The following is a 27,863-nucleotide window of genomic DNA, read 5'->3' on the forward strand; positions in this document are numbered from 1 at the left end:
ACACTGTGGGCACACTGACAGGATATTTCTGGGTCCTTGTTTACGGTCTTCCCCCTTGTCTTTTGGTGTCTGTATCAGCTGGTGAATAGCTATGCACAAACATCTCCTATTGACAGGAAAGTCAGAGAAAGTGCAGTCTTACAGCTCAGATATTAGTTCAGTTGCTCCAAGTCTTGGTGATGTGATTGATGGGAGTTTTATTGCAAATGTAAAAAATCTGTATTCTTTTCTTCCTGTTCTGGCACATCACTGTTTTGGTCTTACACAACACGTCCTGGTGCACTGAAGATAATAGAGCTCTAATGTGCTTGATGGCTCTGCATCAGAGCCAGTCAATGTACCACCCGCAGGACAGAAACCACTGGGTCCACAACACTCACACACCCACTGTCTACTAAAAACAGCGAAAACTCACAGAGCAAGAGACGCAGAGTATTTGCCGATACAATACCAATTTCAGCAATGTTAAGCAATGAGCACCCTGTATGGGTGAGTGTCTACTGCATGGGTAGGTGTGAAATAAATTCTTGTTCTATGAATGAATGGATGAATGGAAGTCTACGTATTGTGAAATTGTTGAGGAATCTAAAATGCTTCCTCTTTTGGAAACCAAATTTTCAGAAAGCAATCAAATCTCAAGGGAATTAGCTAGAAGAGATGAATACATGGTAAAATTCCAGTGGTGTTAGTCCAGCTGCTGCAAATGTGACAAATGCACAGACTCAGGGGAGTGGACAATGGCTTGACTGCTAAAAGATGAAAATCTGCAAAGAGACTTAATTTCAAGAAGACACTGTTTGACCATCAGCCACAGGCACAAGTTGGGTCCCACAGATGCGGTGAGGGAGGCCTTCGCTTTAGTCGATGTGCTTCGGAAAACCTTGAGGCCATTCTCTCCAGTGGTGGCTGGGTTACTATGGGGGCTGGGGGCCAAGGAGTTTTTAGTCTCGAGAAGGACAGACAGACAGATTCTAGGCTCTGTGTCCAAAGGTCCCGTCAGTCTTCTGCTCTGCTGTACCCTCAGCAGCTAGCACAATGCCTGGCACAGAGCAGATGCTAAAATACAGTTGAATGGATGAATGAAGACATCTGCAAAGTATACTACCTATCTCTGTATTGATATAACATGCTATCTGCATTACTGTGAAAGTATGGATAATATATAGTATATGTATATCTAGTATATCTGCATTACTTTCATGGTTCTAGAAGATAATGTTTATATATATAGTTTATAATACTGAGTCTATAATCTATAATAGAAGGTACCCTAATGAAGGAGAGATAAAATGGAGTAGCCAGCAGAAAGAGAAATGCCTTCAAACCCAGGGAAACTGGGAAAGGCATTATGGAAGAGGAGACATCTCATATGGGTCTTAGAGCAAAGGCAGAATCCAGGATGCCTGGGTGTTGCACAATCCAGGCTGAGTAAGTAGTAGGAGAAAAATTTCAGCAAAATACAAATATAGAGCAATGTTTCTCCAAGCATATCCTAAGGAACCATTTATACAAAACCACCCAGGAATGACCATCCCTAGCCTACGGGGTCAGAATCTGTCAATGAGGCTCATGAATCTGAATTCTAACAGACTCCCTAAGTCATTCTTATGAGCTACATTTTGGAAACCATTTCCAGAGAGTACCAAGCTCACTCTTTCATTTAATCCTCTCAGCTATCAAAAGAGGTAGGCATGATTATCCTCAAATTATGTCCAGGGATACTGAGGTTCAGGGAGGTGAAGTGACTTACCCAAGGTCACCCAGCCTGTAGGTAAAAGAGCTGTGATTCAAACACAAAACATCAGACATCAAACCTCCAGGCTTACCTACCACTAGTCTGAATGCAAGGCTACAGGGCAAGGTGTGTGAAGAGGAGCTATGAGAAGTGACTTTGAAAGACTATGTTCTGATAATAATAGTAGTAGAGATCGATAAAGACAATGATACTGCTTTGTATCTTTTAAAAGAAAGAATGAACACACTGCCACTCTGGCTGCAGCAGACTTTATCAGGAGGCTCTGATTAATGAGCAAAGCCCTGGACTCTGCTCCCTAATAGATGCCTGTTATATCACCAGGAGATTTCCATCTCAGTGATCCATTGCTATAACGTGCTTAGGGCCGCAGTGTCGATTCTGCCCTGCGTTTGATCAGGCTCATCTCTGTTTTTAAATAAAAAGGTCAATAAGTACATGCATCCAATAGAGTAACTTGGGATCAGGAGATGAAGTTAAAGCAACTGCTGAATAATTCTCGGGATTCAGCTCAGCATTGGATGTGAATGGTGTGGTTGGACATTTCATTTGTGGTCAGCTAGACATGGAATGTTAAAAATCCAAGGTCAAAGGTCCACGGTCATGGGTCCAAATGACCAAGGGAACCAATCTTCCTTATTGTTCAAAAGCCTCACTTGACTCTCAACCCTACCTGGCCACCCGAAAAGTCCATGGAGGGGAGACCACCTGAGAAGGTCTGGTGAATCAGAGGTCTTGCTTCCTCCAGTTCTCTGCTCCAATGTCAACTTCGAAGGACTCTCTGTCCACCCACGGGAATAGCATGGCCTTATGCTTTCCTTTCTTTTGCCTTTCTTCATGAATCTTAGCGATACTCAATATTATATTATCTACTCATTTGTTCTTTTGTTTACTGCTTTCTCTCCCCAGTAGACTGTAAGCTCCATGAGGTTAGAGACCTTTGTTCTCTTCCATTTCCCCAGCATCCAGGGCTCTGCCTGTTATATGGTAGACATTGCCTAAATATTTGTTGAGTTAAAGAACAATGTGGTAGCACGAGAGCATCCTCTTTTGGGACTTCCCTGGGGGGTCCAGTGGTTAAGGCTGTGTGCTTCCAGTGCAGGGGGTGTGGATTCGATCCCTGGTTGGGGAACTAGGATCCCACATGCCACAGAGTGTGGCCAAAAAGACCCCCAAAAAACCCAAAAAGCAGAAAACAAAAAAAGCATCCTCTATTCTGAGAAGCAACTTCATTCTCAGTTCTAACTGTCTTTGCTTGGCGATGTCATTTAAAAATAAAACTTTTTTTTCTAATTAAATCTTTCAACAGCTTTCTTCTTATCATCCCTAGGATAACTTGCAAACTTTGTGATGTGGTTTATCAGATCCTCTGGTTCTGGCTGAGGTTTCTCCTCCAGGCTATCCCATGCCTCTTTCTGTCTTGCATCTGGGTATCATACTTTCTTTCAACTGGACAGTAGTGCCCTGCTTTCCCCCATTTCCAGGTCTTTCTATATGCACCCCCCCATCCTGAAACACCCTTTCTTCTTCCTCTTTCTTTACCTTGTTTGTTCCTAGGCATCCTTCCATTCTCAGCTTAAACACTACTTCGGGGGCTGTCTTCCCTGAATTCTCAGGCCCAGCTAGCTCCCCTCTTATATTTCTCCATGGCATCCAGCATTTCCACCTTCTGTCACATTTGAACACGTCTCTATAGACTCCACTTTGTGAACTCCACCAAGGTGGAGATGCGTCTTTCCTCCCGACTGCTGAATTCTTAGCAGTCGGCACAGCGTTGGAGAGAGTCAGTGCTCAATAAATATTGCCTTTATGAACAAATGCATGCCTGCATGAATAGCAGAGCCTGAGAGTTCTCTCCCACTGAAATTACCTCCAAACACAGGACACATACAGATCTTCATCCCCTGAGATGGTGTTCGAGGACACGTGGGTGATTTCAGGTCTCAGTATTGACAGCAGAACCTCACTCACCCCCATTATTCTCCAGGTCCAGCCCCTCACTGAGCAAATTAAGTGATCTTCTTATCAGCAAAGACCCATGCCCTCTCCTCGGGAGCTGAGGTCATTCTCCAGTCCACACCCTCGATGGCAAAAATATTAGGGAGCTGGATCTTTTGCAAACGTGTTACTTAAGCCTCTAGCTAAGAAACAACACTTCTGTTTCTGGAGGTGAAAAATTTGCAACTAACTCAGCATCTAGAATGCTAGCAAAATTTGAAGTAATCTAGAGAATTGTGCTGAAACTGCAAAGCCGGGAGGCCGAGTGAAAGAGGCCGTGCTAGTTTTATATTCATAGAGAAACCAGAGCCAGTCTGGAGACCACAGGGGAGGAAGACAGGGGCTGAGCAGGGGAGAAAAACACATGGAGACCTTTTATTGCTGTTGTTTAACTCTAATTACAGAAATCAAAAACAAATGCAAAAATCTCCCATAATTAACCATCCAGAGATAACAACTTTTAATGTTTTGCTGCATGCCCTTTTGGTACTGAAAAAGATGGGCTGGAGGCTGCACTGATTATTTAATAACCAGCTTCCTTACTTAGCAATGCAGCACAATCGTATTCCAATGGGAGGCAGATGGCCTCAGTCAAAAACATGGACTTTGTCATCAGATAGACCTGCATTTTACTCTTGCTGAACCATATACTATTTAGTTCTTTTGGCAAGATGCTTAAGCCTTAATTTCCTCATCTATAAACTGGGGACAAAAGTGGAATTGATCTCTCTGTGTTGAGGACATTAAATGAAGTAAAACATGTACGTTATTAACACAGAGCCTGTTGCATAGTAGACGTTTGAGTAGCTATCATTATTACTGGTATAGTATAGCATCAACAATGACTTTTCCCCAGCATCATTTTTGGTGGCCAAAAGTGTTATCGTAAATGGATTTGCTTAACCAATCCCTTATCATTGGACATATATGTTGCTATCATTTCTCCTTTCTGTTAGATGGGACTTTAGGATGAAGAGCCATGCCAAGAGTCCCCAGGAGAAAAGAGAGCACAAGAAGAAAGGGTGGTTCCAGCAAATGTCCTGGTGCCAACAGGTGGAGAGCCAACGACACAGGAGTCCCCAGGGGGGAAGGGAGGGGAGAGGAGGGACATGACACCTGCAATCACTCAAAGGAGGACAAACAACTGTTTTTCATCCTTACACTAACTGACCAAATTGTTTCACTGGATCGGAGACAAGAGTGATGGAACCACCTACAGCCACCAGAGTGATATTTTAAAATCTAATTCAGACACACTTTCTTCCTTAAAACAAAACCCATTCCCTTTATCCTTGTAGGATTTGGCATCTGTCTCCCTCTCTGCCTGCAGCTCCTATCACTATCTCCTTTGCTCACACCAGTCTGAACACGCTGGCCTCCTTGCTAGTCTTCCAACTTGGAATGCTCATTCCTGCCACAGGACCCTTGCACTTGATCTACCCTTTGCTTGGAATATTCTCCCTTAGATCTTTGTATAACACACTATGCATGATGCAGGTCTTTGTACCTGCTCTGAAATATCTTCCCTGACCTGTAATTACAAAGCTATAGTAATCAAAACAGTATGGTATCAGCATAAAAACAGACACATAGACAAATGGAACAGAATAAAGAGCCCAGATATAAACCCACACAAATACTGTCAATTAATATTTGAAAGGGGAGCCAAGAACACTCAGTGGGGAAAGGACAGTCTCTTCAATAAATGGTGCTTGGAAAACTGGGTATTCACATGCTAAAGAATGAAACTGGACCGCTATCTTACACCAGTCACAAAAATTAACTTGAAATGGGTTAAAGACAAATTAAAAGAGGTGCAATCATAAAACTCCTAGGAGAAAGCATAGGAAAAAAATCCTTTTGACATTGGTTATGACACTAAAAGCATGGCAACAAAAGCAAAAATCATTAAGTGGGACTACATCAAACTAAAAAGCTTCTACACAGCAAAAGTGACAACAAAACAAAAAGGCAACCTACAGAATGGGAGAAAATATTTGCAAACTATACATCTGTTAAGGAGTTAATATCCAAAATATATAAGCAACTCATAAACTCAACAGCAAAATCATCATCTTCCTTCCCAGCCAGAAGTGATCTCACCTGTGCTTCTAGACAAGCTTCCCGCCGTCTGCTGCTCACCCATGCCGCCTAATGCGAGGCTCCTCAGCATCCCTGGCCTCACAGGTGACTTCGACGTGCCTCTACCCTGAGACTGGATTTCCTTAAGAATACTTATGCCCACCACTCTGACTAGTTGCCTTGAAGTTTGCAGAGATAGGCCCACACATCTAGGGAGCTGAGGATGATGCGTGAAGATAAATTATACATGACCTGTTATCAATAATTTAATATGCATAACCTGTCTTTGATGATTTCCTCATTTAGATGCCACCTTTGCTTTATTTTATGTAAAAGAAAATCTATCAGGACTCTCACACTTTCACTTGTGACCTTATACAACATAACCCATTTTCCCAGAGAAAACCCTAAGCTTCAGGGCTTGAATTTTTCCACCAGTGAAATTTTCAGAGAACTATTGCTTGCTCGATTAGGGAGAGGCTTTTTTTAAAAATCATATTCAGGTAACCAATTTTTGAAAATTAGCATTCCTCAAAGTACAGTGAACACTAACGACAGCAAACATTATTGAATCTCTCTCCAATGATTTAGGAGGTACTTCTGAATGTCACTTCCCTTTATTTGAGACTGTAAAAAAAAAAAAAAAAAAAACCCGGATAATAAAATTAAATCCTTACCTTTGCTTGCTGGAGCTTTCTGGGTGTTATATGGTTGTGAAACTAAGTCAAACGCAGGTGTCACATCTGCTGTGTTGGGCTGTCTGTCAGAATCACCAGAGTCGCACTGAACAGTGTGAGAAGATACTCAGCTCCACTGTCTGGGGTCACTCTACTGATTCTACCGTAGATGCCTCCACCAAGCTGGTTACATGCCTAGATCAGCTCCTTTAGAAGTCGGACATTAGCTCTGAATTCCAAGAGGGTTGGGAAAAATCAGGGAGTTCTCATGTTTGGGAGATAAAAACTCCCACCCAGCAGAGCTGTTTTGAGGATGGGTGATTTATATGTCATGTTTATAATACAGTGTCTTGTGCTTAATAAGTGCTCAATAAATAGTAAGTGTTATTAAGGAAATAAATACTTGAGAGTTTGAGCGGAGCCCAAAATCTATGCTTCTGGCTACCTCCTAAATATTCTGACTAGGATTTGTTTTCATAGCAGATAGAAAATCAATTCTACTCCATTATATTCTCCTCTTTAGAGAACCATTCAGGTCCCTCTTAGTGGAGGAAGATCCAGAGGGAAGGAAAATGAATGCAGGAGGAAGCCACAGGTTCGAGGAAGCGTTGGTGTCGTGGAAATTCACGGGACCTGAAGGCAAAAGAGTGGGATTCATGTCCCCACTCTCCATGGCCAGCACTTCTGAAGCAGCCAGTTTCACAGCAGCCCATGTTGGACATGGCTCAATATTACATAGTGTTTTGAAGGAATCCACATCCGTTTCTTTTTTAACGTGCACCTCCTGGCTCATTTGTTTCTTCTTTCATCAGGCAAAGGTACATTAGGCACCTGTTGTGAGCCTGGAGCTATTCTTGGTACTGAAGAAACACCAGGAAATGGATTGGACCTGGACCTGCCTTCACAAAAGGTTTCAAAGGAGAAGTGCAGATGATACAAGAGAGTGTGAGGACCTTGTCCAGTCCTGGGGGTGGTGGGGAGGAGGTTCAGAGAAGACATCCCGGAGAAAGTGGCCTTTAAGCGGAGACCTGGAGAACAAGGAGGAGTTAGTGTCCAAGGTTTTCCTTGAAGAGCAGCACAGAAAAAGTCTTTCCCTTCCACACATTTGAGGTCAGCTCTCTGACCTCATTTCCTATTACTATCCTTCTCTCTCAGTCTGATTGGACCACACTGGTCCACACCGAGGATTTCCCTTCTCCCAAAATAACATTCTCTTTCCCCCAGATGACATGATTCTAGGCCCTTTACCACCCTAACCGACCCACCATCCACAGCGCCATTGGTCAAAGCTCCTTAAGAGGTGGTGTCTCATTAGTTTCTACCCCTGGCCACAAGGCTATATGATGAAGACTTATACCTTGATGCCAACAAGAGGACTGGAGTCTCCTCGTGTGACAAAAGCTCCACATCAAGAGTGTCTTTCTTACTTATGTCCACACAAACTTGTATTCAAATGTTCATAGCAGCATCATTCATGATAGTCGAAAGGCGGAAAAACCTGACAAAGGGATAAATAAAAGGCGGTATATCTACACAGTGGAATATTACTTGGCCAGAAAAAGGAATGAAGTACTGACACATGCTACAATATGAATGAACCTCAAAAACATGCTAAGTGAAGGGAGACAATCACAGAAGACCACGTATTATGATTCCATTCAGATGGAAGTCCAGAATAGGGAATTTGTAGAGACAGAAAGATCAGTGGCTGTGGGTGGGGTGAGGAGAGGGGTGATAGGTAAAGAGTAGATTTCTTTTTAAGGTGATAAAAATATTATACATTGACCGTGGTGACTGTTTCATATTTCTGTTAATACACTGAAACAGTGGAATTGAACACTTTAAATGGGTGAACTGTATGGTGTATGAATTATATCTCAAAAAACCTGTTAAAATAAAACTTAAAAAAATGTCTTTCTTCTCTTTGTTTGTTTGGAAATGTTTCTATAACTCCAATGATGTGCCAACCAATGTGCCAGACACAGTGAAATTATTTTGTTGAAAAGAATAACCTTTTCAACAAATGGTGATAGAACGATTGGATAGCCACACACAAAAGAATGGAGTTGGAACTCTAACACATACAAAAAATTAACTCAGAATGGATCAAGGACCTAATTAGAAGAGTTAAAGTATAAAACTCTTAGAAGGAACCAGAAGTATAAATCTTCATGACCTTGGATTAGGCAACAGTTTCTTAAATATGAAAACTAAAACACAAGCAACAGTAACAACAAAAAATAGATAAATGAGACTTTGTCAAAATTAAAAACTTTTGTGCATCAAAAGTCATTATCAAGAAAGTGAAAAGACAACCCATAGAATGGTAGAAAATATTTGCAAATCATATACCTGATAAGGGTCTGCCTAGTATCTAAATATATTAAAAACTCTTACAACTCAACAACACTGGTAAAAACAAACAACCCCCCCAAAAAAACCAATTTAAGAGTGACCAAAGGAATGGAATAGACATCTCCCCAAAGAAAATACACAAATGGCCAATAAATACATGAAAAGATGCTCAACATCATTAGTAATTAGGGTAATGCAAATTGAAACCAGAAGAGAGACCGCGTCACACCCAGTAGAATGGCTATAATAAAAAAAAATAGGAATTATCAAGTGTTGAAGAAGATGTGTGGAAAAACTGGAGCCCTTGTATATTGCTGATGAAGATGTAAAGTGGTACAGTATTGTGGAAAACGGTTTGGCTGTTCCTCAAAAAGTTAAACATAGAACTACCTTAAGACCTGGCAATTTCATTCCTAGCTAAGAGAATTAAAAACATATGTTCAAATAAATGTTTATACACAAATGCCCACAGCAGCATTATTCATAATAGCCAAAAAGTGGAAACAACCCAAATGTCCATCAATGGATGAATGGATAAACAAATGTGGTATTTCTATAAAATGGAATATTATTCAGCCATAAAAAAGAACAAAGCGCTGACTCAAGCTACAACATGGATCGACCTCAAAAACATTATGCAAAAGGAAAGAAACTAGTCACGAAAGGCCACATCTTGTATGCTTCTACGTATAGGAAATGTCCAGAAAAGGCAAATCCATAGAGACAGAAATTAGATTAGTGGCTGCGGAGAGAAGGGAATGGGAAATGACAGCTTAATGGGTATGCAGTTTCCTTTGGGGTGATAAGAATGTTCTGGAATTGGGTAGTGGTGATGCTTGCAAAACATTGGGAATATACTAAAAACCACTGGTTAAAAACCATTAACTTTTAATGGTTAAAAGGATGAATTTTGTGCTATGTGACTTTTATTTCAATTTTAAAAAGGGGAGGAGAAAGAAGAGGAACAGGATGTGGTGAGTACAGTCTACTAGGGGCATCACACAAGGCCCGTGGAAGAAGAGTTTGTTTATTCTTCTCAAAGTCCATCTGCTGACTTTCAGGTGGTGTCTTGCCTGAGAATGGGGCTAAGAAATTTTTTTTTTCTGAACAATGGAAGAAAGTAATTTAGGAGTTAAAGAGATGGTAAAGTGAGAGTTGGGGAAAGTTTGTATGACCTCTGAGGCTTGGATGACCCCAGCGTCCAAGGGAGGATGACCTAGGTGAGAACTTCTGGCCAGATGACTTTATGTTCTGCAACTGACCATCAGGACAGAATAGAGAAAGAGGAAAGGGAAGAGAGGAAACAGCACAGAGGCATAATCCAGGAGGAGGACGAGGAAGAGGACAGACAGAGAGAGAGGAAAACATTCTTTTCTTCCTTTTGTCTCCAAAGCCGGGTGATAGAGAATGGAAACGGGGAATGTAGATCAGAATGTAATTTTCCCTTACAAGCTGCGGTGAGGCCAGGGGCTGGGGAGGTAGCTTGCCCTGGGCAGCTGCTCACTCGGCAACAACTCATCGGCAGCCCTGCACAAAAGCGCCCTTATGAAAGGTCAAACGGAGCCAGCAGGGGAAGGGCTGATGGAAGCAATAAAGGGGCACAAGAGGGAGGCGGCCACGGGGGCAGCTGGTTCTGACTGAGAAGTTGTCCCAAGCAGGGCAGAGGCCAGTCATTCAAGCTAGCAGATGATGCCTCTGACACCCACCGGGGACCCCTGGGCTGGAAAACGCTGCCTTTGTCTTCATGGCCCAAGAATTTCCCTGGTCCCATGCAGAGATCAATGGCCAATCAATAAAAGCCTGGCTTGTATAAGAAACAATTACCAGCAAGCCAGAAAAACAGGACTGGCAGCCCTCTGCTCTGTCTACCTGCCAGTGGATGGGAAGGTTGCTGAACTCTCAGAGGTCAGGTAGCTAAAGAATGACCGAAGTTCCCAGGTGCCCAGATCAGGACACTTCATCATCATTAGTAGTTAATTCTACTATCTGTCAAACATTCTACACAGTTCATGATCTCATTGGATCCTCTCAACAACATACACAAAGTGCTGTTACTAATCCCATTTTACAGTCAGGAACACTGAGGCTCAGAGAGGTTAAGTCACCTGCCCAATAGCGCTTACCTAGTGAAAGGCAGAGTCAGGGTGTGACCCCAGTGTGACCTCAAAGCCTGTGCTCTTAATCACAATACTTATCTATTTCTCACAATAACCAAATTATTATTGAGGGCCTACTATGTGCCGGGTCATGAATGCTTTGTTGGGATTTGGGTAATTCATTTCTTCTCTCGGGGCCTCAGTTTCCTCATCTGTCTCATGGAGAGTTGTCACTGATGTTCTCACCTAGGAGGGAGGTTCTAAGCATCAAGTGATAGTCACTGGTACCCATTTGGATATCCAAGTCGTCATCCATTTGGAAAATGGAAACCCTGAGTGTCTAAGAGCTTGTCCCTCAGAGTCTTTCGCACTGGGAATGCTGTCCTACCTAGAAAGTAGCACAATCCTGACACAGACAGGCATCAGAGTCCCAAAGCTGAGACTAGGATAGATTGTTTGATTTGTCACTGATCCCGGAGTAGAAAACAAAAAAAAAGTGAAGGTCACAGGGTGGGAAAAGAGGAATGAGAAATTGCAGTTGACTGTATGATAATCAAATGCAACACTAAATAACAGGTATGGCCCAAACCATCAGGCCTCTGACCCTTCCCTGTGAATAGATAACCAATAACTACTTGCTAGTCATGGTCTTGCCCCCCATAATGATGAGCTACCATATTTTTAACATGTGTATATCAGATTAAAAAAATTTTTTTAAACATGAAGCATTATTTTTACTTTTAAAAAGCCATAGGTGGACCCTTTTATAGCCCTCACTTGGCTGCCTAGAAAGGGCTGCTTGGAAAGTTTGAGAAGCATCCACCTCAGCAGAGAACAGGGCTTCAGAAAAAAAATTTTTTTCTGAGCAATGCAGGAAAGTAATTTCGGAGTTAAAGAGACGGTGAAGTGAGAGTTGGGAAAATGTGTGTGTGTGTGTGTGTGTGTGTGTGTGTGTGTGTGTGTGTGTGTGTGTGTGTGTGTGTGTGTGTGTGTGTGTGTGTGTGCATAATAGATCTCATGATAGAACATTAGAAAGCTCTAGACATATACCTTTAATGCCATCTTATCTGTTTCCTCCTGACCCGATGGCATCTATGAGACTTGATCTTGCAAACAATGACTTTGCCAGGGATAACAGATGCTTGCGGTGCCTAAGTCACAGCCTTTCAGCTCACCCTTGACTGTGGCCCCAGCAGTCTGGGCACACTGACACCATTCAACTTCAAGCTCCTGCCCAGAACCCAGAACCTCTCTGCTTCAATGCCCTCTCTAACACCACAAGAACCCGCTCAGCCTCAAGTAGGTGAACTCTGAAAGTGTGGGGCAGTTAACACCCTCGGGGAAACCCTCAAATGAGTGACTGGAGTCAGTGGATAAATAACTCAGCTGTCCTGCCTCCCATGCTTTAAACAGGGACTTCTGGGAGACAGTGTGTACACTTCTCAGATGCCCTGATGGACTTGAGCCCCACTGCCTACAGCAGCAGCTTGTAAATAATGAATTCTTCATTGGCTTTTCTTCATTTCCTGATTTCACTCTCCCTGCTCCTTCACTTCTGCTTCCTGGGATTATTTCCCAGATAAACGACTTGCCCCCAAGTACTTATATCAGGGTTCTTCTCTGGGAGAATCCAAGATAAGACCCCCAAGCATGCATCTTTCAGGAATAAAACTTCCCTCATAGGTGTATCAGTCGGGGTTCAATCAAAGAAGCAGGCCCACTGGGAGGTGTATATATATATTAAAGAATTCGTCCCGGGCGTGTGACCTTACTCAGTTGTGATTGATTAAACAGTCTCCGTAAGGCCGCTGTTGTCTTTGCATCTGATGCTGGAGTTTGAAATCTGCAGGGCAGGCTGTCCCGAAGGACAGACAGATGAGAAGTGAGAGAGAGCAAGGACAAACCGGAATCTGTGAGTACAAACTGGGACCCACAGAACACAGACTCAAACCATGCTGGGTCTCACGGCCTCTGACCTTGTCAGAGTCAAAGAAGAAAGAGTCGGATTTGTAACTGGTACGCACTTGTGGTTTGTCACTGCCCAATATCCATCCTCATTTCTCCTAACAACAGAGCAATTTCCCTTGTGGAATAACTCTCCTCAGGCCTCAGTCATTGGGAAGCCCAATTCAAGATTAGGAAACTGAGGCCCATAGACACGTGAAATAACTTGCCCCAGGTCACACGGCATGGCGAAGCCTTGTTAAGACCCGTGACTTCAAGGCTAGGGCAGTGAACTCTCTGTAAGTCCACCAGCAAACAAGGGTGAGCTGACCCTAGAGCACAGGGCTGGGTCAGCTGTGGGATGAAATTCAAACAGAAACTGGAATTTGTTTTCTCACCTTTGCTCTCCCTCTCTTGTTCAGTCAGGAGTAAATGCTTGAAGAGCATGAGCAGGAACAGAACTGAGCTCATTAAATTGCTAATTCTCTCCCTCCTGGGCCATCCCCAACAAGGCCCCAAAGCCAGCAAAACCCGTTATCTACTTAATCTGATTTTATGCCACGCGGCAATTTATTTTTGAAATTTTTTTCTTGTGGGATAATGGCAACTCTTGAGAAAGCTCTATTGATTTTTTTGACTGCAGGTTTATCGGGCTGAGTCAGCCCAGCCTTCCACCACCTGGAGTCTCCATTTAGATCTTTATCTTGTCTCTTCATAGCTTGAAAGAGTAAGTTAAGTTAAGGCCATAGGGATGGGTCCTGAGAGTCACATTCACACTAGTAATGAGACAAAATTAGAAACTGCTTTAGGTTCTAATGACCACTGTCTTCACCGGGCTGAACTACACACAGAGGAAAGAGTAGGAACACGGAGGTGAAGCTGGTATTTCCCGAATGCTTGTAGTCTAACTGCAGCCACATAACTTTCAGGGGGTTAAAGCAGACAGAAAACCTAAACTTGGCCCTGATGCTGACCCTGTGCACCCACACTAAAGTGCTCGCCATCTCCAGATCTGTTCTTCATCCCCAAATGAAGGAAATATTTTCTACCTTCCTTATGACATCGCAGACTCATCAATAAAACTGATCATCCTCAGTGGAAAAATACTTGAGAAGAGATGATCAGTATCCACACGGTCCCTGGTCTCATCCTTCAGACACTGAAGGAGGGTCTTAAAATCTGTCTTTCTCCAAGAATCTTTCCTTCATTTATTCATTCAGAAAACATTCATTGAGCAGATACTAGAGATGTGAACTATTTCCACCCACACTTACACTCTCTCCTTAGACATCCTGCCCACACATCCTTAGTGGATGACTTGTTTGCTCCATTTCACATCTCACATCCTCTTGGCCCACCTCTCGTCATTGCTGCAGCAAACCACCTGCTCGCAGGTATATTCTGATAGCACCTTGCTTTAGCTGAGCCATGTACCTCCTGCCTTCTGCTCTAGGGGTTTGATCTAAGGGCCATTCTGGTACAAGTACAAAACTGGAAATGAGATGAAGATAACACCCTTTGGGGCAACCTTTGACCCACAGAGACAAGGAGCTGATGAATAAATTCTTCCCTCTCCCATTCTCAGGAGGGCACCTCTGAGGTACATTCTACATAGTTCAACACAGGATCTCTGTTGAGCATGAGCCTCAGTTTCCCACATCAGCTCAATAACACACCTCTGGACTGGCTTGCCATCCTTCTCTGTTTGACTCTTCCAAGTTCTGCCTCTCCTATTCCCCAGCATGTCTTTCCAACCAAACCCCCTGCACACGAGCCCTTCTCATAAGCTCTGCTTTCAGGGGGGAATTTGAGCTAAGACCTCCATAATGCAAAGAGATACTTCCAATCTTTAGAGCAGCACGGCGCATGATCCCATTCCCCTACCCCTAAAACCAGTTGATTGGCCCAAGAGTAAATGCCTGGCAGGAGTTAAAGCCAATCAAATTTTCTCTTCCCTGGGAATTTAGAAGCAAGATGCTAATCTCTGTGTGATGTTCGCAGTGGAAAACATTGTAAAGCCTGGGCTGGGGACATCCATGTGCCCACGGAGCAGAGAAAGCCAGTTTGCAAAGAGACAGAAAGAGACATCATGCAGTCTTAGAGAAACACAGGGGGAAACTGCTGGGTCGTTTTCTATTTTTTTGGGTTCAAGTTCCTTGCTAGCCCAACTCCCCTTCCCACCTTCGGGTTCTCTGAGACCCTGTTGTCCTTCCAATAAATTCATTTTTCTGCTTATACTAGCTTGAGGGGGACTCCATTATTTGCAATGAAACAGTTGCTAAATCCAAACATCCTCTTATGTGACAGGCACTGTGTTAAGCTCTGGATGGCCAATAATGAACAAGACACAGCCCTGGCCTTCAAAGAGCTTAACATCAAACTGATCAATAAAAGATGAGGTAGTGTCTCATAACATTTCCTATGCTGCCAGAGCTAATTCTTTTCAACACAATCCTGTAAATTATGCCAAATAATGGATTAATCCATTCATAATAATTGCAACCATTTCCTAATCCTTACCATGTTTAGAGCAGTGTGCTTTACGTGTGTCAGATCTTTCCAGGCTTTACTGAGATGGTTCATTTCTTTAGTGTTAGGAATCTTGCAGTAAATAACATCATTTCAAGTTATGATAAGTGCTGTAAAGAAAATCAACCAGGTGATGTGACAGAGAGATAAGAGTCAGGGTGGAGCAAGTGGATGAAAACTATTTTAGATGATGAGAGGAGAGGGTCAGACAGAGCTTTCCTAAAGAATGAACATTTTCACTGAGACTTACAGAATGAGAAGTAGATGTGCAAAAAAACAAAACAAAACAAAAACCCAAGGGAAGAATATTCTGGGTGAAGGGAAAGGAAAGTGCAAAGGACCTGAGGCAGGAATGCAATGAAGGAATAAATGAATGACTAGATTCCACGTAAGACAACTCTTCCTGACCCTTGAATTACATCGGTCATTCTCAGCTCTCTAGGCGCACAGTGAGTTTTTAAAATACCCATGCTTAGGCTACTCCCTGCCAAGATTTAGACTTGATCAATCTGGGGTAGAACTAAATCATCATTTTTTTTTTTTAAAGCTCCCCAGCAACTGTGATTCACAGAAAGGGTGGAAAATGACTAGACTAGATGGACACTGGTGCAGTAGAATTTACATAAAAAGGAAGCAAACATGATGGGGAAATGTGATGATTGGTTATCTCTCAAATCTTGGATCAATTCCTTGGTTCCTATGGCAATTGTCTGTATCCAGGCAACAGTCTCCCAAATGTGGGTTTTTGGAGACTGGGTGAAGGGATGTGATACATTCCAACCGGGAAGTACTTCACTATAAGAAACTTGGTCAATGTTGCCAGACCCTCCCCTAGGCTGGCTTAGGCCTCACCTCTCTTCTCCTCAGCCCCCATACTTAGCCCCACAAAGCACTTATCACATGATGTGATATATGCCTGTATATTTGCTCATCCAGTAGAATTCCACAAAGGCAAGAAGTGTGTCCTCTTCCCCAAGGTATCTTACATGTCTTTCAGGTCTCAGATTAGATACTACTTCCTCCAGGAAGCCATCCTTGACTTCACCCCAGGAAAGTTTAGGTACCTCTGTTGGGGGTCCCTTTATCATAGAACTTATTGCCCTATATTCTAACTGTATTTACACATATCTCCCTCAGTAGTCTGGGAACTCTTTGAGTCTGAGACCATATTTATTGATTCATTCCACTAATATCTATTGATCACCTTCTATGCGATGCATATTGTTCCAGACACTGGAGATACAGCAGTGGAGAAAAATGGACCTGCCCTCATAAGGCTCATGTCACTGTGGCGGGAGGACAGACAATAAACAAATCAGGCACACAGTAGGTCAGACAGTGGTAAGTGCCCTCAGTGTGATGGGAAGACATGGGTGGCTTTAAAGAGAGGAGTGAAATGACCTCACTTTCCTTTTAAAAGCATCATTGTGAATTCTTTGTTAAGAGAGTGTGAGAAACCAAGGGCAGGGGCCAGAAGGGCATGGCATGGGGCTATTTCAGTTAACCAGCTGAGAGATGAAATGGTAGCAACAGAGATGGTGAGAAGTGGTCAGATTCTGGGTATGTTTTTAACAGCTTAATTGAGGTAGAATTGGCATACAATAAACTGTACATACTTAAAATACAACTTGATAAGCTTTGATGTATGTCACACTTGTGAAACCATGACCACAATCAAGGTAATGAACAGATCCGCCACCACCCCAGAGTCTCCTCGTGCCCTCGGTCATCCCTCCTGCCTCCTCCTATCCCCAACCATTGATCTGCTTTCTATCACTATGGATTAGTGTGAATTTTCTGGAATTTTATATAAATAGCATCATATAGTACTCTTTTGCATCTGGCTCCTTTCACTCAGTATAATTATTTTGAAATCCACTCAAGTTGCTGCACGTACCAATAGTTCGCTCTTTTTCATTCTTGAGTACGATGCCATTGCATGGAGGTACCACAATGTGTTTATCCATTTACCTGTTGATGGACATTTGGGTTATTTTCAAGATTGTGGGTATATTTTGAAGGTAAAGCTGAAAGAATTTGCTGGTGGAGAGGCTGTAACATATTACAGAAAGGGCAGAGTCACGAATGACCCCCAGCTTCTTCACTTCAACTGGGAAGATGGACTTTCCAATTGCTGAGATGGGAAACACTGCAGGGTTAGAGGAGAAGACCTCTAACGCCCAATATACTGCCTGGCGCATAGTAGGAGTTCAATAATGTCGGCTGAAGAAAGGATGAGGACAGGAAGAACAAAAGGAAATAGTGTAAACTCAGTCTGGGGTGCTGGTAATTCAACTCCTAAATCTCAAGCCAAGCTATACCTATTCTCTCCTTTTCCACATCCCCCATCTCGCTCCTGAAGCCCAGGCAGTCATAATCATAAAGGGACTCCTTGGGCACAAAGGAGGTGGAAGGCAGGTTCAGTTAGAGCAGGGCCCCTTGTTCTCAAATGGCCTCGGGTCCAGGAAGCATTGTTTCCTCCCCAGCATGGGGCTGAATGCACAACTGTCCTCTCTGGTTTCTGAACAATAACTTCCAAATTACTCTCCACCTGGCAGATCCACTTGAGATCTATGGGCCACAAAGAAGCGTCCTCCCTCTCCCCCATTTACTCTGTACTTCCCAAATGCTCCGGCTTGAAATGTGTCTAAATGAGCTGAGCCCCAGCGTGAACTGTTATTAAAATCCATACACACCAACGTTTTCTACGGCAAAAAGATATAAAAGACAATCCACAAAACAATAGATACAAACAGCCAATAAACATAAAGGAGGGAGGATGCCCAGCCTCACTATACTCGAAGAAATGGAAATTCCTACAATCTAGAGAAAACATCTTATTCCTACTAAATTGGCATGATTAAAACAAATGCAAATAAGCTAGCATTAGCAAGAGTGTGAGGACACAGATAGGAACGTACTTTGCTGGTGGAAGTGCAAATGGGTACAACCATTCTGGAGGAAGCTTAAAAAATGGCCAGAGTCTTTGATCCAAAAATTCTATGTTTAGGAATTTGTCCCGAGCAAATTGTTATGGACGTCTGTAAAGATATTCATCACATCATTATCTATAACAGGAAATGTCACCAACCACCTTAACATGTAAAGAAATGATGACACTGCCCATCAACAGAATAGATAAATGCACTGTGTATATTCATACAATGAATTTTACAGCAATGAAAAGGAACAGACTAGTATACATGCAACAACATAGCTGGAGCTTTCAAACATAATATTAAGTGAAAGAAGGAAAAAAGAGAATGCATAGAGTATGATTCCATCATATAAAGTTCCAAAGTAGACAAACTTAAACTATATTGTTTAGGGATGCAAACATAAATGGTAAGACTGTAGGGAAAAACAAAGCGATTTCAATAAAAGACAACACAGTAGTTAACTCTAGGGAGGAGGCAGGGGATACATATAGGGAGCCCCTGGAGTTCGGCGAGGTTTTATTTCTTGCACTGCATGGTAATTATGTGGGTACTCAAACTGCTGTCATCCCTTCTGCTGTATTTTCCTACCCCTGGTCATTTCAACGCTAAGCAAGATCAGGGAATGAGCTTCTTTCTTTCAAAGCTTATGATGGAACCATACACGGAGCGAGGTTTGACCACTTGTATCTAAAAATTCTAACAAGCTTGGCATGAATAATCAATCTGTCCTTCAGATTTCTTCCGTTAGAACTTTAGAAGATCTAAATTCTGAATATCAAATTCTACTTTGATAGGATTGTTCTGGAAGATAACAGGGCCACCTCATCTCTGAATTTGCTGAAAGTTGGCATCACTAAGAAAGAAAGAGAGAGAGAGAGAGAGAGAGAGAGAGAGAGAGAGAGAGAGAGAGAGGGAGGACAGGTGATATTACTCACTAAAGTCCTTCTTTTTAAAACAAGTTAGTTAAATAAAAATGTGGCTGAGTTTGGGGGCAGTGGTGGAGGAGACAAAGACATTCCAGATCATCAGGAGGTCACAGGCTGAGCCACAACACACAGAGCTCTGCTAAGTGCTAAGCACTCTCCTTGACATTGGGCAGAGCAAGAGATAGCATCTGGCCTTAAGAAACCCATAGAGCAAGGGAAGGTGGCAGAATAGCAGTGAAACAGTCCATTTGGGGGATGAGAGAAAAGTTTGAGGCCATAGAAGAAAAAAGGAAATGAGGGCATGTGTTTCTTTTCTGAGCCACTATTTCTATTCTAGCCCAATTTAGGAGGATTTAGAAACCGACGGGTACCCAGAATGAAAGAACTGCTTCCTTCTTCCTGGCAGGCCTAAGTTCAAGCACATCTTGATGCATCTAAAGCCTTCTGCTAGGAGGTAACAAGACTGCCAGTCCACAGGAAAACTGGGCTCTCTCTTGTCAAGAGGATATGGTATCTCAAGCACTCTTCATGTTAAGTATATTCTGCATCTAATTCAGAAGCTAAAGTGTCAGTTTGTGATGATCATTAATTAAAACAAGAGCAGCAGCAACAACAGTGAGGAGGATGACTGTGAAATTTACTGAGGAGACTCAAAAGTGTCAGATGCTTAATTGGCATTATTTCATTTTCTCACGTAACATAACAGGTAGTATTTTTAGATATTATTAATGTTCCCATTCTACCAATGAGGAAACGGAGGGAGAGAGAAGTGAAGCCACTTGATCAAGGTCACACAGCTGGTTGGTGGCAAAGGTTGTGTAAAACCAGGTCCTCCTGACTCAATCACCACGCTAAGAAGTACCACGTGAACACTGCCATGGCGCCGGCCCATCCTCCATGACGGGAGGGAACCTTAGCTACTGTGCCTTGCTCTGCTCACTCCAGAAGCACTGGTTTGTGAGTCAGGGGATCTCCAGGCTAAGGAGATAATACAGCAGGGCAGAACTGGAGTGATGTTCAGTGGCTCTGGTGACTTATTCTCTGGCAACAATTGTGCGGCTGAGGGATGGTCAAGCATCTTGAGGCCCTAGAGACAGCTGACTGCATTCCTGATGTAATGGTGGTTTATTTAGCAGTCTCCATCCTCTCTATCATGTTGTCCAGGGTCCTGTGCATTGGAATTGCTGGGTGGTAAGGGAGTGGGAGAGCAGTTCTCGGGCTACATCAAGTCACTGGAGGAGGTATTAGATGAGGTGTCCCAAGAAGATCTTTGAATAATTCTCACGAGCACCAGGAGGAACGAGGGTGACAGCAGATTCCATACCACTGGTTATTTCCTTCACCTTCTGTGTCACAGTGATGGGGCTTCTGCTGTCTTCCATCAAAGCACCTTCTCAGCATGCTTTGGAGTCAGGATACAACACCTGGGACTCGTGGCTCATTCTTATGCCTCTGAGAGTGAGGAGGTCATCGCCAGTGACTAAGCCTTGGAGAGGCAGATAAGACTAAGGAGAAAGGTCAATAGAATAAGGAGACTTGGGGTGATTGGGAGGGAAAAGAGGTAAGTCATACAAAGAGTCCAAGACTGGTCCCAATAATGACCACCATTTGTTAAGCACTTACTAGATGCCAGACCCTGTGCTTAACACTTTATCTATATTATCTCATTAAAATCTCACAAGAAACCTAAGAAGTAGGCATGAGCTCCACTTTACAGATGAAGAAATTGAGGCTTAGAGAGGTAAGATGAAGTCCCCAGGGTACACAATCACTAAGTTGTGGGTTTGGGATCCAAACCCTGATCTATCTGTTTCCAATGGTCCATGCTCTTAGCATTACAAGATACTGCTTCTCAACCCAGAACAATAGTTCTGAAATGAATTCTGTAGCTCAAAGACAAAATTTAAGAAATTATAAATAGATGAGGAGAGAAGAGAAAAAGAGAAAAAAGGAGAAATCATCAGAGTGCATTGTGTGTAGTGAAATATGAAACAAATACAAATGTTTTGTTTCCCACTGTATGTGGGCACACGCACATCACCTGGCTGTGGCGTAAAATGCATCTCTTACCATTGATTATGGTAGAAAAAGTTTGGAGAAGCACTGCTTTAAGGTTGTCAATGTCCTCATTCATTGTCTCAACAAAGTTTCAAATAGGTACAATGTGCTGTCCAAGGTACTGAAAACACAAATATCAACCCAGGAGCCCTGCCCCAAGGCATGGAAGCCGAACAGGGGAGCAGGCTCTGTGCAAATAATGCCATGGGCAAAGAGATTTGATGGAGAAGCCCAGGAAGCTGAAGGAAAAGCATGGGGAGAACAGGGAAAGCTTTGCAGAGAAAGGTCTCCATGAGGTGAGTTCTGAAGTTGTCGAAGCACATAGGTAATGAGGTTCCTGGGAGGGAAAACTGCTCTCTCATTCAGATGAAAGAGGGAAATGCTGGGCAGACTAGGAATCCATCCCCATTCTTGCTTCATGATCACGACATTGGGTATTTACTGGGGACTGAGCCAGTAAATACGAGCCAACATACCTGATCCCATTTAGAATCACGTACATAGCGAACATACAAGGCAGGTCCAGGATTTTCTCCTCCAATTTACAGATGAGGAAACTGGGCCTAGAGGGTGATCTGCCCAGGGTAGCACAGCAGAAAAAGACAGGGCCAGGATTAATACCTGAGCAGGTCACTTCAGTGTGTGTGCTCTTAATCACTACCATATCACCCTCTCTAACCAAATCATTACAGAGTCTGGAGAGAGGGGAGAAAAAGCAAGAGTGAGAAATGAGGCAGAGGTCAAGTGATCTTGAGATCATCACTCTATATACACAATCCCGACAAGTCTGTGAGGTAGGTACAGTTATCCTCCCATTTTATAGATGAGGACAGTGAGGCTCAGAGTGCTGTGGTGATGTCCTTCTCAGTAGCCACACCCACGTAAGCTCCAGTTCTGAGTCCCCACTGCTCAGGCTCTCAACTCCCTGCTCCAGAATCTGGAAAATCCCTTTCCTCCCAGGCCTCTGTGGGGAAGCCTTCACTGCTGGACCATCTGAGGAGGCGTCTCGTCTCTGCCTGGGAACTGTGAAAGCCACGCACCAGTGGCCCCAAGCCCCAGAGGAGGCAAGGCCACTAATTAGATGAGTCTGTTCTGGTGTCTGCCCAGATGCCAGCAGACAGACAGAGATGAGACGGGAATCCCAAATCACTCTGTTTTAGGGCCTCGGAGTCTGGTGCCCAAGTAAGAGGACATTTCTGAAAAATGGCAGTGGGGCCCAGCTCTGGGCAGAGAGAACGGGGAACGGCTGCAAGAGGGAAGGAGAGCTGGCAACGGAGCGGGCGTGGGTGATGAGTTGATCCTTTGTCCCCTGGAGGCAAAAGAGAGATAAGCATTCATTGACCTGGTTTTAAGTCCTAGGGAGGACTGGAATGAACAGATAGCTTTGTAAAGAGGGAAGAGCCCAGAGTTTAGGCAAGGGAGACAGGGTTGAAGTCTTCCTTCTCCTCATAGCAGCTACCAGTATCCTCCTCTATGAAATGGATGTAAAGACTGCCACATCTAACACTGACAGAGCACACACCATGTGCTGCTTTCCACTGTTAACTAGGTTAACCCTGAAAACAGTCCCATGAGATACATGTGTCCACCATCATCCCCATTTTACAGATGAGGAAACTGAGACTTAGTGGCAACTCAGGTCATAAGTACAAGAGACAGGGCTTGAACGCCAGTATATGCCCTTAGCTATTATTTTATGCTGCCACAAGGAAAAGTAAATCAGTGTAGCAGCTGCTGCCTACTGAGCACGTATCATACCCACCTACTCTCATTTGGTTTTCTTGGTATTGGTCTCAGCAGCCCTATTTTACAGATGGGGCAACTCTAGAGCCTGGCAATCTGTAGAGATGTGTGCAGGGTCCCACAGAAGCTGACTTCCAAGCCCACATACACAGCCACCAGACTCGTGGTTCCCCTGCCTGAATAATCATAAAAATCACCTGGGAGAGGGCTAAACATTTGGACTTCCAAATTCCATACGTAGAGCTGGTTTGGAGTAGGTCCTAGGAATGTGTATGTTTGAAATACACCCAAGGTGATTCTCATTATCGGTGACTTGCCAAAAGTGACATGTTAGAATTACATGAAATAATGAGGGAATGCATTCATAAACTTCAAAATGCTATAAAAATGCAATAAAGTATGCTTTTAACAGTAATATATTTCATCACTATTAATAATAACAAACCACTGTAAATGTTGCTGGAAGCATCGGTGAACATGTGCTAAGTTCTAATGAGCATAAAAGCTGAGAGAACAGAAGATGCGGTGACTGACCTCAAGGAGCTAGCAGGTCCAATAACGGAGATGAAGGATGTTTTGGTGTTTTTCCAAGAGTGAGTTGCTAAGGAACGTGTCAAGAAGGAATGAGGTAATTCATGCTACTGTCGGCATATGAAGCCAGAGGACTTTCAATTATCAAGGTACAGAGCAGAAGGATGTTAACGTGTGTCTGAATTCCTTGAATTCACTCTGTCAGAGGGTGAAAATAAAAGGTTGAAAATGTTGTAGACGGCAGGGAGGAGTGGCCATCTTAGACGATACGCTTAGCATCTGGGCATGGAGGTGGGAGACTGTGTCAGAAATGGGACAGAACTGGCAGAAGAACATGAATGGATTTGCTAGTTGTCTGACAGTGTGTAGCAATCACCCAGCTGTCATCAAGATAGAAAAGAAAAACAAACATTCCAAGTGGTTTAGCATTATTAACCCATATTGAATTGCATCCCCTTGGCTAGTGTTCTGCTCAAATGTTGATGGGAACTATGACTTGCGTTCTTAGGCACGTTCCTTGCTCTCTCTCCTTGCACTGTACAACTTACAATAATGTTTGGCTCTAAGACTGGCCAATCAGGTGTTCACAGTACCCTGGTCTTATTGATTGACTAAATGATGGTGTTATGGCCCAATCAGAACCAAAGCGATTCTATTCTTTGACTTTTGGGGAAATGCTGGTAAGGGAGAATAACTCCCCTCTTTATTAAAGGGCTTGCTGAAAGGACGGGATATAAGCCTGGAGCTGCTGGTGGCCTTCTTGTCATCACTAGGGAGAGCCTACCTGAGGGTGGAGCCAACACGGAGGAAGTAAGAGCTGAGATGGGGGAGAGGAAAGAGTGAGAGAGAGAGACTGTGGAAGAGGTCATGTGAACCTATGGATCCAGCTGGAACGACCAAAGTCTCCATTGTATGTATATATGTGTGTGTGTGTGTATAAATAAATAAATAGCTAGATAGGCAGGTAGGTAGGTAGGTATGTAGATAGACAGATAGATAAATAACATTTTGTGCCTAATTCTCTTTGAGTTGGGTTTCTGTGCCTTGCCACTCAAAGTCCAAACTTTTACAGGTGCATTCTCCTCCCTCCTCAAACTCTCACTGCCCAGGCTCAGCAAGATTTGGAAATAAAGGAGATGCAGGTGGATCATGCCGAGTTATGTCTACATTGGCTCTTCCCTTTAGACATGAGTAACAGGAGAGTCAGAACTCCCATGAATGGGAAAAGAAAGAAGAGTATGCAGTGATGCAATTGTAGCAGGCGTATTTCAAGCTAAACTTTTGCAAAGACTTTTTCAACAAGAGGATTCTATTTAGAGAGTACCATTCCTACCAATAGCCTTTCCATGGTCCTTCTCTTACATGCAGCAGGCAGCTCTTTCTTTTTTTTTTTTTTCCTCTTTGCCAATAGTTTATTTAACACCTGTTCACTGCAGGAATTTCACAAGCCACTAGTATACAGGGTCATGTCTCTTAATAAGACAATAAAGAAATAATATACTCTGTACCAACGACAGGTTAATCACACTCTTGTTCCGGGCAAGGGGAGATGACAGAAGTAAAGTCCAAATTAAGTCAAGCTGCACCTTTATGCAAGCTTGGTTTCTAGGGAAAGAAGGCTTAACCAAATGGGAGCTGACTTTCAGCTGCCAGTACAGAACGGAAGTCCCTTGTTGCTGGAGCTCGTTGCTAGGGAACCACAGCACCTGTGGGGCAGGGTAGGCTCCTCCCACGGTTATCCCTCCAGGGACCGTTGCCCACCTTACACCACTGCGAACGACGAGTGCTCAAGACAGGAAACAGATGTCCCTTCTCTTCTTTAGATTGCTGTACAGTTTAACACCACTGTCGACCAAGAGCCTGGACGCGGCAGGAGCGAGTGGAGAGCTAGGTCATCACCTCAAAGTCTGCAGCTTTTGCCCAGACCGAAACTCTCAGAGATTCCTCACAAACTAGGTGCTCACAGTCTAAATATCGCCTTGCCTTTAGTCCCCTTGCTTCTCCACGTGCTCTTATCAATAGGCCCCCAGCGGGGCCCCTCAGCAGCTGTGCATATCAAGGACAACTGATGTGATGATGACATCCTGACACTACTTCTAAAAACAACTTTTTTGGTCTTTGTCATAAATAAGTGCATTTGAAATCGTATGAAACCAATACACAACACAGGTGGAGCGAGAGATGTTGAGTGAGCCCATCTGTTCTTGTCGCCGGTGGTTCAGGTCTTCCCAGTCTAGGAGCTAGACTCGTAAATGGATGGTTCCAGCCCCAGACACTGCCCAACTGTGATTCCATGAGAAACCCTAAGGGAGACTGGCCTCGTGGAGGTCGGTCAGCCCCAGAACCATGAGAGATAAAAATAAAACGATTGTTGTTTTAAGCCACAAAGTTTTGTGATGAATTGTTATACAGCAATAGATAACACAAACAGACCCCATTTCAGAATAATGTTTCTAAATGCTAAAAGAGCATATATAGGATTACAAAGGCACACTGAGAGATTAAAAACCCAGTATATGACAATACATGTGCTTTTCATCAAAGTATTAAATAAGATCTAGTGTTGCGTATAATGACTACTATAATTTCAAAGTGTTGTTTGGCGTTGTCCACACAGCAGACATTTTTTGTCTGTGATATAAATAACATGACATAAAGAAATTTGCTACATTTTGATAAAGTCACAGGTAGATCTAATACTATGGCCACACGCTGCCTTTATTCATTATGGAAGGAAAAGCTAAATGTCAGTTACCAGTGAGTGAAAAGAAAGGAATAAAGGTGTAATTTTTTTCCCATCCAAGTTCATGGACTGCTTTCCTCCACCCCCCACACCCAACTGAGACCCACAGGAAGCTGGTGCTTGCAAGAATCTCAGGAATTATAAACTAATCCTGTCTTTTACGTAAGTTGGAAGCGAGGGGTGTGACATTAAGTCTGATGATAAATTGAGATTATAATGGAGTAATCATAGCTCAGGCATACAAAAATGGAGTCAGGTGGCCATTGAGGATCTGGTCTCAGACATGAGACCACTGCACCACTGAGAACCAGAACTTCCTGTGAACTATGCCTATGCCAAGGACACCAGCCATTTTTAAAACAACATCTGGTAATTGCAACCTTGAGTCTCAAGGCTGTTCCCCCTTGTAACTAATTATGCAACCGTTTCGGACCCCAACCAATCCTTACTTCATAAGCACCCTTACTTCTTGCCAGCTCCACTTATGATTCTTGATAAACCGCTCATGTAACTAACCGGAACCTTGCAGTTTTTGCCTTTATAGACCTCCCTCATTTTGTAGTTTGGTGGAACACAATTCAAGTGCTTCTTGAATATGTGGTCCCCTGGGCTTCTTGAATCTGTGTCTCCTGGGCTGCAGTTCTAACAAACCCCAAATAAACACCTTTTTATTTCAGTCAGGTCTCCAGTTCTCAGATTTTGCTCAATGTGAGTGGCTCTTCGGTAGCAGTGTATTTTCCCAAGCCACTCCCCTGTTCCCCTTCTCTAGACTTATCTGTCTTGTACTCTCCCTTTCATGGATCTGTCTGCATCTCTTTTTCCATGGCCTTTTCTTCTTCTGTGACCCCTCCTAGTCATGAAATTAAATGGAGAGCTTTAAAATCAAAGCTGTGTGTATACTCACTTCTTTCTCAGTCTTGCCCACGATTCAAGAATTCATGTACTGGGTACTCAGTTTTCTTCTTTACGTGCTGCGATTTGTCACGTGAACCCTCTACTTAGATTAAACAGATCATGAAACCAGGTACATCCCTGTGCCCAACCCCCAGAATGCTCCGTCCTCTCCTCCCCTTATGTAAATTAGTATCTCCTCAGTCTGTAGTCTGTGCTCTGCTCCTGGCAGAATCACTTGGCTCCACCTCTAACCTAAAGACCGCCAGGGGGCAGGTCTTAAGAACCTGCTTTTTACCAAGCTGCCCAGGGTGGTTTAATGGCCCTGATAGTTTGAGACCCCCCTACCCTGGTCGACAAATGTCCACACAATTTCCACCTCTTCTGCTCACCACGGCCTCACCTGCCTCTGACATTCCCATTTTCAGAACTGCTATTTATCTTATCCTGCCCTGCCTTCTTGATGGAAACTTTAGAGCAGTGAGGAAGAAAGAAGGGGATCAGGGGGTAAGCACTTGTCATGTGCCAGACATTCTATGAGATCCAGTGAAGTAAATGTTATTGACCTTCTTTTACAAATAAGAAAATTAAAGTTCAA

Source organism: Mesoplodon densirostris, chromosome 15, assembly GCF_025265405.1.
Source record: "Mesoplodon densirostris isolate mMesDen1 chromosome 15, mMesDen1 primary haplotype, whole genome shotgun sequence".
Classification (NCBI taxonomy): domain Eukaryota; kingdom Metazoa; phylum Chordata; class Mammalia; order Artiodactyla; family Ziphiidae; genus Mesoplodon; species Mesoplodon densirostris.